At 42.3% G+C, this 13,466-nt stretch overlaps 1 protein-coding gene across 4 annotated transcripts in view; it reads right to left on the bottom strand.

The window, feature by feature from the left end:
- tradd (tnfrsf1a-associated via death domain) overlaps positions 1 to 13,403 on the bottom strand; it is a 40,538-nt gene extending 27,135 nt beyond the window's left edge. Inside the window, exon 1 of one of the 4 annotated variants that reach the window (XM_060838208.1) lies at positions 13,332 to 13,403. The gene's annotated coding sequence lies outside the window, so the exon portion shown is untranslated. Of the gene's footprint in view, positions 1 to 388; positions 410 to 9,289; positions 9,341 to 11,782; positions 11,912 to 13,331 lie in introns of those variants that run through there. The other 3 variants (XM_060838209.1, XM_060838212.1, XM_060838213.1) reach the window with 3 other exon arrangements.
- Between the last annotated feature and the right edge of the window lie 63 nt (positions 13,404 to 13,466).

Genomic DNA, 13,466 nt, shown 5'->3' with positions numbered 1-13,466 from the left:
ATGTTGATAGCAAATGATCCCATGGGACCATTTGTATCAAAATGAAAAGGAAAGAGTATTGGTGAAGAGAACAAAGGGAATACAGTGACAGACAGAGATAAAAATAGGAGAACTGCAAGGGAATGCCAAATCACCCCTAAAAACTTTGTTGATGGCTCTTTGCCTGTACAGGATGGAGAACGGGGAACTGGGTGTGGTATCTATATGGAAGATGAGCAAGGACGAGAAGTGGATATTGCAGCCCTCAACCTGCCAAAAATGATGAGTATTCAAGCAACTGAGTTGGCAGCAGTGGCATACATAGTCAGTCACCCAGATAAATTGCCTCCAGGATATACTATCTATTCAGATAGTATGTACATGTGCAATAGTCCAATGGAATACTTACCTTTGTGAGAGATGAGAGGCTTTGTGTCAGCAGATGGAAAGGTCTTACGGTTCACCCCATTGCTGTGGTACATCTTTGAAAAGGTGAAAGAGAAAGAGAATGAAGTAATGAAAGTGCAAGCTCATTCTAAGTTATCACCAGAGTGAAAAAGAAAGGCAAATAAATTAGTCAAACACAGGGCAATAGCAGATCGAGGAAATAGGAGCACAGAAAGAGAAAGAAGTGGCCCCAATCAATTTAGCAAGAGAACCAAGAAAAGATAAAGAATTACAAAAAGTATGGGAAGGGAAGGAGTCAGAGAAATAGAAGGGACCCAAAAAGGCATACACATAAAAGGGACGGTGTGAAGGGAACTTTACTGTACCAGAGAGAGGAAGGAATGAGATGATGTAATGGTACCAAGATATATCTGGACACCAATGGTATATGGAGATCCTGGTGATAGTAGATACCTTCACCAAATGGTTAGAGGTGTTTCCCACTCAAATAGATATCTGCTAAAATCACAGCAAAGGTCCTGTTAGAAAAGGTTTTTACTGGTTGGGGTTTACCAAAAAACGTATTGAATCAGACCAAGGGATGCATTTTACAGCCCAAGTGATGCAGAATGTCATGACACTGCTAGGTATGAAACAAAGATTCCACATATCTTGTAGGCCCCAATCAAATGGGATAGTCAAAAGTATGAATTAAACTTTGAAGAATATGTCGGCTAAAATGGTGCAGCAGCACCAGGCCACTTGGCTGACTGTGCTTCCTTTACAGGATTTACCCTATGTAGGTAAATAATGGGTCCAGAGGCGGGTGGCTGGGAGCCACTGTTTGGATTAGACCTATCTGAGCCAGAAGTAGATGGAATAATGAAAGAAAAGTGCTTGAGAGTGTAAAAGAAGTGAATTATGTAGCTGCAAATAATATGGGTAGGAGAAAACAACACTGTAAGGTCCACTTTGACTCCAAGACAAAGCCTATGGACCTGCAGGTGGGGCAATAGGTAATGATACTTATACATCAAACAACATCCTTTCATCAGAATACAAAATGTTAACAGCCCTAAACAAGAGTGGCTGGTATCATATTAACCTGTTAAAACCATTTGACTGGGGCAGGATAATTATTATCATTTATACATAATGTGATGCCTCAGAGTTAGGAAACTTTTTATAGAATCTCAACAGTGTGGAAGCAGGCCATTTGGCCCATTGAGACAACACCAACCCTCTGAACAACATCCCATTCAGATCCATCCCCTTACCCTGTCCCTGTAACTCTACATTTCCCATGGGTAATCCATCTACCCTGCACATCCTTGGACATTACAGGCAATTTAACATGGTCAAGCAACCTAACTTGTACATCTTTGGACTGTGGGAGGAAACCGGAGCACCCGGAGAAAACCCATACAGACAAGAGAAGAATGTGCAAAATCCACGCAGACAGTGCTCGAGGCTGGAATTGAACCTGGCACTGCGAGGCAACAGAGCTAACTACTAAGCCACTGTGCCATCCCATCTACAGGTATACCTACAATAAAGAGGTATAGAATAAACTAAATAAGAGCAGAAACTTTGCTTGTTTCACAGGAAACTAAGACAACGTGGTAAAATAGAGGAAGAGACTAGGTTAGGCCACTGTTAGAATATTGTGTGCAATTCTGGTCTCCTTTCTATTGGAAGGATGTTATGAAACTTGAAAGGGTTCAAAACAATTTACAAGGGTGTTGCCAGGGTTAAAAGGCTTGAGCTATAGGGAGAGGTTGAATAGGCTGGGGATGTTTTCTTTGGAGTGTCAGAGGCTGAGGGGTGACCTTATAGAGGTTTTTAATATCATGAAGGGCATGGATTGGACAAATAGACAAAGTCTTTTCTCTGTGGTGGGGGAGCCCAGAACTAGAGGGTATAGGTTCAGGATGAGAGGGGAAAGATATCAAAGATACCTAAGGAGAAACTGCTTCACGCAGAGGGTGGTACGTGTATGGAATGAGCTGCCAGAGGAAGTGGTGGAGACTGGTACAATTGCAACATTTAAAAGGCATCTGGATGGGTATATGAATAGGATGGGTTTAGAGGGATATGGGCTGGATGCTGGCAAACGGGGCTAGATTAGGTTGGGATATCTGGTTGACATGGACGAGTTGGACCGAAGAATCTGTTTCCATGATGTACATCTCTATGACTCTATGACACAAACATGGGAGAATCAATAGTCATCGTCATTTTCCTTGGAATTGCGATTAGTGTAACCACTGGATATGCAGCTCATGGGCTTGTATTATGGAGGGAAGGGGATGATGGCGATCGACTCCAAGTACAAAACTTTAAGTATTCAAACAAATGTCATGGCGCCACTGGTCTGTTGGGAGGAGATGTGGGTCTTCTTAATTGCTTTTTGGGTCTCTCCCCTTCCTCCAGGCAATGGCTTGACTGGGCATAAAGGTGGTGATACTTTTTTTGTACATGGTCTGAGACAAGAGTAAGCCTTAAAGGATTGGAAACCTGTGGTCTTTGACGACTCAGTCGAGTGGATCAGAGTTCTGTGCAAGCCCACACTCACCACAAAATCAAATGTACTCTGGGAGGTTGGGAACAATTTGAATAGATGCCATGAGCAGGGACCTTTTACATTGTACAGAGATAGCCCATCAACTACTACCATCAAGATCCCGGAACCACCTCAAAGCCACAGCGCAGTGAATCTCAGTGATACAGGGACAGTAGGGTTAGTTTTAGAAGAAATAGAAGCAATAGTTACTCTAATACCAGGATACAGACACTTACAGGTCGTGTTTAATGTAATAGATACACAGGTGCCATCCTGGTACAATAACTCAACCTGGCAGCTCTTTGACCACACACTCCAGAAACAACTTAGTCAGAGTGAAGCTACATCAGAAAAAGAAAAGGAAGAAGAGAGAGTTGGCAGAGTTAGTGGGAGCTACAGTATGTATCAAGGGTGGTCACTGTTAACACCCTTGACATAGCAGAAATTGACGCTCAGTTAAGTTCCTCCAGGAATACCAGGATCAAGAAATATGGGTTGAATAGGACAGCAAGCAGCACAGGTAGGTAGCCCTAAGCACCATCAAAATTTTGAGATCATTGCAAGAAATTACCAAGAAGATACCTTGTGAGATGACCCACGTTAATAAAACAGCATTTTGTTCAACATATACTAGCTGGCTACTATCTATGGTTAGCACAAATATGTTGCAACTTGATGCTCATGGAATAGCTGATTGGATGTCAGATGAGCAACTGAGGACTTGGGTGTGGGAGAAGATGCCCTTACGGCACTTCACTTCACTCTGACCAACAAAGTCTTGATCACCTGTGATGATAATAAAGGTCAGCTCTGCATTGGTGCATTGCCCCCATGTTTAGGTATATGAAGCAATCTGATACACCCCTAATGAGAGTTCATAATATGGGTAAATACCATGAGGGAACCTGGATATCATTAAGTAACCCACCAACTCATAGTTCTAGTGTGATCCAAAAGTGGGATGGATTTGTCCCAATGCCATCAAAGGGGAAACCACTGGGCATGTTTGGAAGAAATGATCAAAGAGGGGCTAACTCAGTATAGATGTGTGTCTTATGAGAACTGCTCATTGGTTATCTACTGGCAGGATAGAAAACATTTTCTTGAAAATGCCTTAGGGGGAGACACCAACAATGTTGCCATGCAGCCTCAGGATATCAAAAAAGGAAGGACATTGCCACATTCTGTCCATCTAGGTTTACGATCAGCAATATCTCTGACTTAACCGTGTTAAAAATCACACAACACCACGTCATAGTCCAACAGGTTTATTTGGAAGCACGAGCTTTCCGAGCACAGCTCTGTCATCAGGTGGTTGTGGAGTATAAGATCATAAGACACAGAATTTATAGCAAAGTTTCCAGTGTGATGCAACTGAAATTATATCGAAAAAGATCTGGATTGTTTGTTAAGTCTCTCATCTTTTAGAATGACCATGTCTTAGCCAAGACCTTCCCCATGCCTTCACTTCTCGCTTTTAACCACAAAACTTCAAACAGATCATTGTTTGCAGTAAACCGTCCAGCTTTCAGGACAACACCATACAACCCTGTCATAGCAGATGCTGCAAGACGTGTCAGAGTGTCAACACAGATACCACCCACCACGTACGCAGCAGGTACTCATGTGACTTGGCCAACATTGATTATCTCATGCACTACAGGCAAGGATGCCCTGAGGCATGGCACATTGGCGAGACCAAGCAGAGGCTATGGCAATGGATGAATGGACACCGCACAACTATCACCAGCCAGGAGTGTTCCCCTCCCAGTCAGAGAATAATTCAGTGATCCGGGACATTTGACCTCAGACCTTCGAGTGACCAACCTCCAAGGCAGACTTCAGGACAGGTAGCAACGCAAAGTGGCCGAGCAGAGGCTGATAGCCAAGTTCATTACCCATGGGGATGGCCTCACCTAGGACCTTGGGTTCATGTCACACAACAGGTGACCCCACTGCACTACACACACTCCTACAGATCCATATACTTACGCAGACCCTCTCTCATAAACAAACTCTCTCTCATATGCTCAGACATACACACCCACATTCACCTTACCCACCTCCCCCTCCCCCACCACCACCACCACCCACCCACTCCCACACAGCGCGTGGGGTGAATTTGTATTTGCAGAATTAAGTTTTATTTTGCTCAAAACTGCACAAATCCATGTAAGATTCTATAAATCCCTTTTTTAGAAATAGAATCACTGTGAACATTGGGGCACAGACAGCTTCATACAGGGCACCTCACACCTTCAATGCTTTATCTGGGCCAACATGGCACCTATTGTTAAAGTTCACTTGAGGATGTAATTTTAAACAAAGTTCTGGGATTTACATATGAAAGAACTGAAACAACACAGTCATTCTAACAGATGAGAGACTTAACAAACAATCTAGGTCTTTCCCAATGTACCATTTCAGTGATATCACACTGTAAAATTTTGCTATAAATTCTGTGTCTTGCGGTCATATTCTCCACAACCACGTGAAGGAGCAGCGCTGTGAAAGCTAGTGCTTTGAAATAAACCTGCTGGACTATAACCTGGTGTTGTGTGATGTTTAACTTTGTATATCTCAGTCAACACCCGCACCTCCGACTTAACCATAAGCCGTCAAATTCTGTTTAAGCCAGAAACCGATGAGAAATTGTGCATAATTTGATCCATCCATCAAAATGATATAGATGAAAATTTATAGCAATGGAACTTCCATCCATTCCAAACTTCACAGCAGACTGGGTGAAGATCATTTTCAAGGCAAAGCAATTTATCCATAAATGGGCTGTGCATAAAACTTATGCAGAAAAGGCAGATAGTAACTTGCAGGCTCCAAGTTTCTAGAATAAAATGTGGGATTGGGGATTGAACACTCAGGTCCATCCATGTATCAGAATTATCTCGGGTGATTGTTGTACTGCAATTTTTATAGTTAATGTTGCAATAGTCATCTTTGTTTATTAAAACGGAAAGTTAAGAAATGGAAGGGACTGACAACAGATATTGGTCTCAGATACCAAAAGATGATTCATTTGGAAGAGATTTTGTAATGTTTGCTGATTACAGAGTAAGAATAATCTAGGTATAGCTAATTAATTGCATCTTTTTTAACTATTCGTTCATTGTCATTTGTATTGACATTATGCGTACTTTGTAAAATGGAGAAAGCATTTAATAATGTGTGTTTGCTACAGAACAAAAGGAAAATGAATAAGATATTATAAACTGATTGTAAACTTTCTTTACATTTATGACTATGGTTTGATACGTACAATAACCTAAATGGCATTTAAAATAACACAAACGTAATAACTTAAGGAGGCAAAGTTTACCACTGTCTCTAAGATATAGTAAACCCAATAGGGATGATCCTCAGGTAAAAAGGAGGAAGATGTTGGATAAGGCCAAAGGTAACAGAAACTGATAAAAGATTTCACAATGGGCTATTATGTGAGTGGAAATACACGGAGTCATTCAGGTCTGCTAAAAGCCAAGATGGCAGGAAATCAATAACTGTTGTCTTTACCAAATAAGGCATACATTTGGACAAAATATTTGGGATTGGTCACATGCACAGACAATTCCAAATAAGGCATACACCTGGGGCAGAGACCTATGTATAACGAGCCTGAGAAAAATGCTTTGTTCAGCAGAACTTCGAAGAATAACACTGTGGGAGGTATCCTATGTCAGGAGGCATGGTGAAGAAGCCGAGCAGAGTTTCAGCCTGGCCAGCTGCCAACTCTCCCCGGTAATAATGTTTGGGGTTAGTTACAGTTGCCAGTTCTTTCCTGTTGCCTTTTTAAGAGCATTGGGGTGCATCTACGCCCCAAGGACTGCCCCAGTTCAAGGAAGCTGCTTATCACCACCTCCTCCAGGGCAATTGGGCATGCCAAGCAATACTGCAGCTTCTGAGTAATGACTCTTCTGTATCCTTTGCTGTGAACTGTGTAACTAAACCATTACAGAAACTAAACCATAAGCCACATTGTGTTTTCCACACATTTTATCTGCTTGAATTCATAACATTTAAATTTAATTCAACTTCAAGTGAAAGGGAAAAACATATTTTGCCTTGGTAAAGGCGGCAGTTGGCCAACTGTGGCAACTGAAATCAGTAAGACTTAGGGGCAAATCTCTCTGCTGGTTGAATCATATATCAAACACAAAAGATGGTTGAAGTTGTTGTAGGTCTACCCTCTCAATTCCAGGACATCTTTGCAGGTGTTTCTCAGGTTAGTGTCTTAGCCCAACCACCTTCAATTGCTTCAGTGACCCTCCCTCAATCATAAGGTCAGAAGTAGGATGTTCTTCGAACTGCACAATGTTCAGCATCATTCATAACTCCTCAGATATTGAAGCAGTCCAAGGCGAAAAGCAGCAAGACCCAGACAGATTCTTGGTATAAATGCCAGAGTATGAGGATGGAACTAAACCCATTGCTTGCTGCTACGTACCAGCTTGTCTGAACAATGGTTCATTTGGTTATGTGGACTTAGTTCACAACCATTGTCATCACAAATGACATCAAATATTTCATTTAAATTGACCTCTTGTTGAGAGTGGCAAATCGAGTAATTAGTTTTATAACACTTTGGAAAAGGCCCAATTATACACACATCAGTTCTCTATCTGTTCTGTCTTTGCTTGCCATTAGTTCAAAATAATGATACCTTGGACTCAAAATAGTGGAGAAACATTGGCTGTATTTCCCAGCTGTCCAAGTGGCTGCTGGACCAATAGAATGACACATTATTATTTGGCACCCTGAATTGAAAACCCCTCAAACATTCATTCCGAGCTCTCTACAAACAACATAAAATTATACTTTCCATTTTTCTTCAGTTCTCTGTCCAAAGGCATTTTTGATCCACAGCAAAACAACCTCTGCCACACACAGGATAATGAGATCTGTCTAGAATCCAGTACAGCCCAAGTGGGAAATCAAACTCTGAGCTCTGGTGTAAATCAAGTAGGCTGCGTGAGAATTGCCTTGGAGGGCAGTATTCGATGATGCGGGAATTTAACTCCAAACTGTTGGTACTAATCTGACCATGAAGCCAACTGAGCGCCAAGGATTCTGAGCTGTCATGGCAATGTGCACTTTTACACGTATGTTGTAGTCTGGAGCTATGGACAATCATAGTAGAAGCTCCCATCGTATATAGCTTACCAGGAATCACTTCCAGTGTTACGGTATGTCATTGGCATGTGATGGAAGGATTCATCAGTTGATGTTCAACCTATTTTTGTCAGATTGTGAGTGCACTTTCCTTTGCCATCAGGTCTACGAGTGACACAAACCTGTAGCTTCTGGTTCAGAGGTAGCATCACTACCCAATGTGCCACAATATGTACATCTTCTTTTATGGGTGAATAACTTTTCCATGAGAAACATCAAATCATGTGGGCAGGAAAATATCTCCAGATTCTAATACTAATTGTTATTGTCAAAGCAGGTCTGTCCTTCACAAAATAATTTCAAACAGAGTCAGAGAGATCCCCTTTGCAAATGGATGTCAAATCAGCATTGAAAGTGTGTTGCTGGAAAAGCGCAGCAGGTCAGGCTGCATCCAAGGAGCAGGAGAATCAAAGTTTTGGGCATGAGCCCTTCATTTTCAGCTCTGATCTCCAGCATCTGCAGACATCACTTTCGCCTATCAAATTAGCATTGGCTCATGACCTTCAAGGTAATTTGTGAAAAGGTTTTGACCATGGGCTCCACAAATGTCCATGTTGCCTCTTTTGTTTTTGATCCTACTGTTGACCAGTACATAATTTTGAAAGTGGTGAACCTGTTTTCTTGATGCTTAGACAGTCTCAGGGTCAGTGGACTCCCAATTCAGGTACCAAATGAAGAGCTTGCAAATTATATAGAAAAGCTAATCTTACAGCATTTCCAACTTATGGCACCCAGTGAGTTAGTATTTAACTGGATAGACAATAAAAAAGTAAATTTGTACATCAAGCAAAAAAATGGGTTTGTTCGCATTCTTTCAGGACATGAATGATCAGACAGCAATCTTTCTCATATCCTGATAGTGAGTAAACCAATCGACAAGTGCAGACATGTTTAAATAAACAATTTAATTTGCAATTAACTATATGAACTAATATAAGCCAATCAGTCCTGAAAGCATCTCCCTCCAAAGGAATTTGTCGAGTACTTTTGGACCAGTACCGTCATGGACAATAAATAATGACTCTGAAATCACAATCTCACTTTTGGGTGTTATCTACATTTTAACTCCAAACACCTTGTGTGAAAAGTAGTCTCTACCCAAGCTACAGTGAATGAGCTACTAGGGTAGCATCTGCAATATTTCGTAACAACTGTGTCGGTAACATTTCTACTGACCTCCACTTGACTAGGCAAGATTAAAGATGCACTGGTGTCAAGATGAAACAAGTCTGCATTTTACCACTCTCTATTCACCCTGTAAGCCAACAAACAACATGCCAGATGAAAGGAGTCATATTGATCTTGAAACATTAACTATTTCTCTCTCTACAGATGCTACCATATTTTTCTCTTTCAGATCTCCAGCATCTGCAATATTTTGTTTCTCGTCAACTCCGTCATTTTTAAGTTGACTCAGTTGTCAATTCTCAGACTTCTTTGAAATATTATCCATTAAGTTCCACTCCAGGACTTGAGCACATAATCTGATTTGACATTTCAGTTCAATACTGAAGCTACACTACCTTGTCAGTAGTGCCTTCCTTTAGTTAAGTTACTAATCACCTCATATCTCCTCAGTGGATACTAAAGGTGCAATGGTACTAATCTATACACCAAGTGCATTCATGTTTAACCAACATTCTTCTCTTCACCAAAAATGAACAGATAACAGACATTTCTCTCATTGCTGTTCATGGGACACAACGGTGTGCAAAATGGCTGACAATTTTCTGCACAGGTAATTGCATTACAAAGCGAAGACTGTAGAATGTTTCTGAGACACAGTGAAGATAGATTCAAACCACTCCTTTCAAAAAGTGACACAAACCTTTAAGAATCGAACACTTAATGATTCTGAGATAATGAAGCCAGATATTGAATTAAAATGTAACAGTGAGCACAAACTATTAATCATAGAATCATAGAGATGTACAGCATGGAAGCAGACCCTTCAGTCCAACCTATCCATGCCAACGAGATATCCCAACCCAATTAAGTCTCACCTGCCAGCACCTAACCCATATCCCTCCAAACCCTTCCTATTCATATACCCAGCCAAATGCCTCTTAAATGTTGCAATTGTAACAGCCTTCACCACAACCTCTGGCAGCTCATTCCATACACGTACCACTCTCTGAAAAGGTTGCCCCCTGGGTCTCTTTTATATCTTTCCCCTCTCACCGTAAACCTATGCCCTCTAGTTCTGGACTCCCTGACCCCAGGGAAAAGACTTTGTTATTTATCCAATCCATGCACCTCGTGATTTTGTAAAACTCTATAAGGTCACCCCTCAGTCTCCGATGCTCCAGGCAAAACAGCCCCAGCCTGTTCAGCCTCTCCCTGTAGCTCAGATGCTCCAACCCTGGCAACATCCTTGTAAATCTTATTTGAATCCTTTTAAGTTTCACAACATCTTTCAGACAAGAAGGAGACCAGAATTGCACACAATATTCCAACAGTGACCTAACTAATGTCCTGTACAGACACACCATGACCTCCCAACTCCTGTACTCAATACTCTGACCAATAAAGGAAAGCATACCAAACGCCTTCTTCACTATCCTATCTAACTGCGACTCCACTTTCAAGGAAATATGAAACACTCTCTAGGACCTTACCATTAAATGTATAAGTCCTGCTAAGATTTGCTTTCCCAAAATGCAGCAGCCCACATTTATCTGAATTAAACTCCATCTGCCACTTCTCAGCCCATTGGCCCATCTGGTCCAGATCCTGTTTTAATATGAGGTAACCCTCTTTGCTGCCCACTACACCTCCACTTTTGCTGTCATCTACAAACTTACTAACTGTACCTCTTATGCTTGCATCCAAATCATTTATGTAAATGACAAAAAATAGAGGGCCCAGCACCGATCCTTGTGGCACTCCACTGGTCACGGGCCTCCAGTCTGAAAAACAACCCTCCACCACTACCCTCTGTCTTCTACCTTTGAGCCAGTTCTGTATCCAAATCACTAGTTCTCCCTGTATTCCATCAGATCTAACCTTGCTAATCAGTCTCCCATGGGGAAACATGCCGAATGCCTTACTGAAGTCCATATAGATCACATCTACTGCTCTGCCCTCATCAATCTTCTTTGTTACTTCTTCAAAAAACTCAATCAGGTTTGTGAGACATGATTTCCTATGCACAAAGCCATGTTGACTATCCCGAATCAGTCCTTGCCTTTCCAAATTCATGTACATCCTGTCCCTCAGGATTCCCTCCAACAACTCGTGGGCGGCACGGTGGCACAGTGGTTAGCACTGCTGCCTCACAGCGCCTGTAGACCCGGGTTCAATTCCCGACTCAGGCGACTGACTGTGTGGAGTTTGCACGTTCTCCCCGTGTCTGCGTGGGTTTCCTCCGGGTGCTCCGGTTTCCTCCCACAGTCCAAAGATGTGCGGGTCAGGTGAATTGGCCAAGCTAAATTGCCCGTAGTGTTAGGTAAGGGGTAAATGTAGGGGTAAGGGTGGGTTGCGCTTCGGCGGGTCGGTGTGGACTTGTTGGGCCGAAGGGCCTGTTTCCACACTGTAAGTCTAATCTAAAAAAAAACTTGCCCACCACCGAGGTCAGACTCACTGGTCTATAGTTCCCTGGCTTGTCTTTACTGCCCTTCTTAAACAGTGGCACCACGTTTGCCAACCTCCAGTCTTCTGGCACCTCACCTGTGACTATCGATGAATCAAATATCTCAGTAAGAGGCCCAGCAATCACTTCTCCAGCTCCCCACAGAGTTCTCGGGTACACCTGATCAGGTCCTGAGGATTTATCCACCTTTAACTGTTTCAAGACATCCAGAACTACCTCCTCTGTAATAAGGACATTTTGCAAGATGTCACCATCTATTTCCCAACAGTTTATATCTTCCATATCCTTTTCCACAGTAAATACTGATGCAAAATATTCATTTAATATCTCCCCCATTTTCTGTGGCTCCACACAAAGACCGTCTTGCTGATCTTTGAGAGGCCCTATACTCTCCCTAGTTACCCTTTTGTCCTTAATATATTTGTAAAAACCCTTTGGATTCTCCTTAATTCTATTTGCCAACATTATCCCATGTCCCCTTTTTTGCCCTCCTGATTTCCCTCAAGTATACTCCTACTTCCTTTGTACTCTTCTCAGTATTCACTCGATCTATCCTGTCTATACCTTACATATGCTTCCTTCTTTTTCTTAACCAAACCCTCAATTTCTTTAGTCATCCAGCATTCCCTATACCTACCAGCCTTCGTTTTCACCCTGATAGGAATATACTTTCTCTGGATTCTTGTTATCTCATTTTTGAAGGCTTCCCATTTTCCAGCCATCCCTTTATCTGTGAACATCTGCCTCCAATCAGCTTTTGAAAGTTCTTGCCTAATACCGTCAAAATTGGCCTTTCTCCAATTTAGAACTTCAACTTTTATATCTGGTCTATCCTTTTTCATCACTATCTTAAAACGAATAGAATTATGGTCGCTGGCCCCAAAGTGCTCCCCCATTGACACCTCAGTCACCTTCCTTGCCTTATTTCCCAAGAGTAGGTTCAAGTTTTTTCTCTAGTAGGTACATCCACATACTGAATCAGAAAATTGTCTTGTACACACTGAAGAAATTCCTCTCCATCTAAACATTTAAAATTATGGCAATCCCAGTCTATGTTTGGAAAGTTAAAATCCCCTACCATAACCACCCTATTATTCTTACAGAAAGCTGAGATCTCCTGACAAATTTGTTTCTCAATTTCCCTCTGACTATTGAGGGGGGGTGGGGGTCTATAATACAATCCCCAATAAGGTGATCATCCCTTTCTTATTTCTCAGTTCCACCCAAATAACTTGCCTGGATGTATTTCCGGGAATACTCTCCCTCAGCACAGCTGCAATGCTATCCCTTATCAAAAATGCCACTCTCCCCTCTTACACAGTATCTTACACGGTATTCTTACACAGTATCCACTAAATTAGACAGAAAAGACGAAAGCTCTCCTTCATTGCACCACCCTACCCCGGAGGTAAATACTGGGAACTGGTGACAGTGAAAAGTACAAAACATCAGGTACATCCCCCTCCCCCAGTGGCTGTCTCGCCATTTTCTAGTTCCTTGCCGTTCGAAACGAGTGAACGATTTTGCTCAAACCGAGAGGAGGAGTCGGTACCGAAGGAACTGGTTGCTAGGTTACCCCACCACCATCCCCCCCCCAGGTCAGCCGGTTACCCCCCAGTTACCTACCGCGAGCTCCTCACTGTCTGCCCGGCGCACTTCCGCCTAACGTCACATTATTTTTGCTCCTGCGCACTTCAGTCACTCTGACAACGTGACTCCCGTTCCGCTTTGTCGTCTCATATTCGTACGAGAGGCTATTTG

Source organism: Hemiscyllium ocellatum, chromosome 17 (assembly GCF_020745735.1).
Source record: "Hemiscyllium ocellatum isolate sHemOce1 chromosome 17, sHemOce1.pat.X.cur, whole genome shotgun sequence".
Lineage (NCBI taxonomy): Eukaryota > Metazoa > Chordata > Chondrichthyes > Orectolobiformes > Hemiscylliidae > Hemiscyllium > Hemiscyllium ocellatum.
Note: the sequence above shows the minus strand (reverse complement) of the source record. Positions and strands in the feature narration are given on the sequence as shown.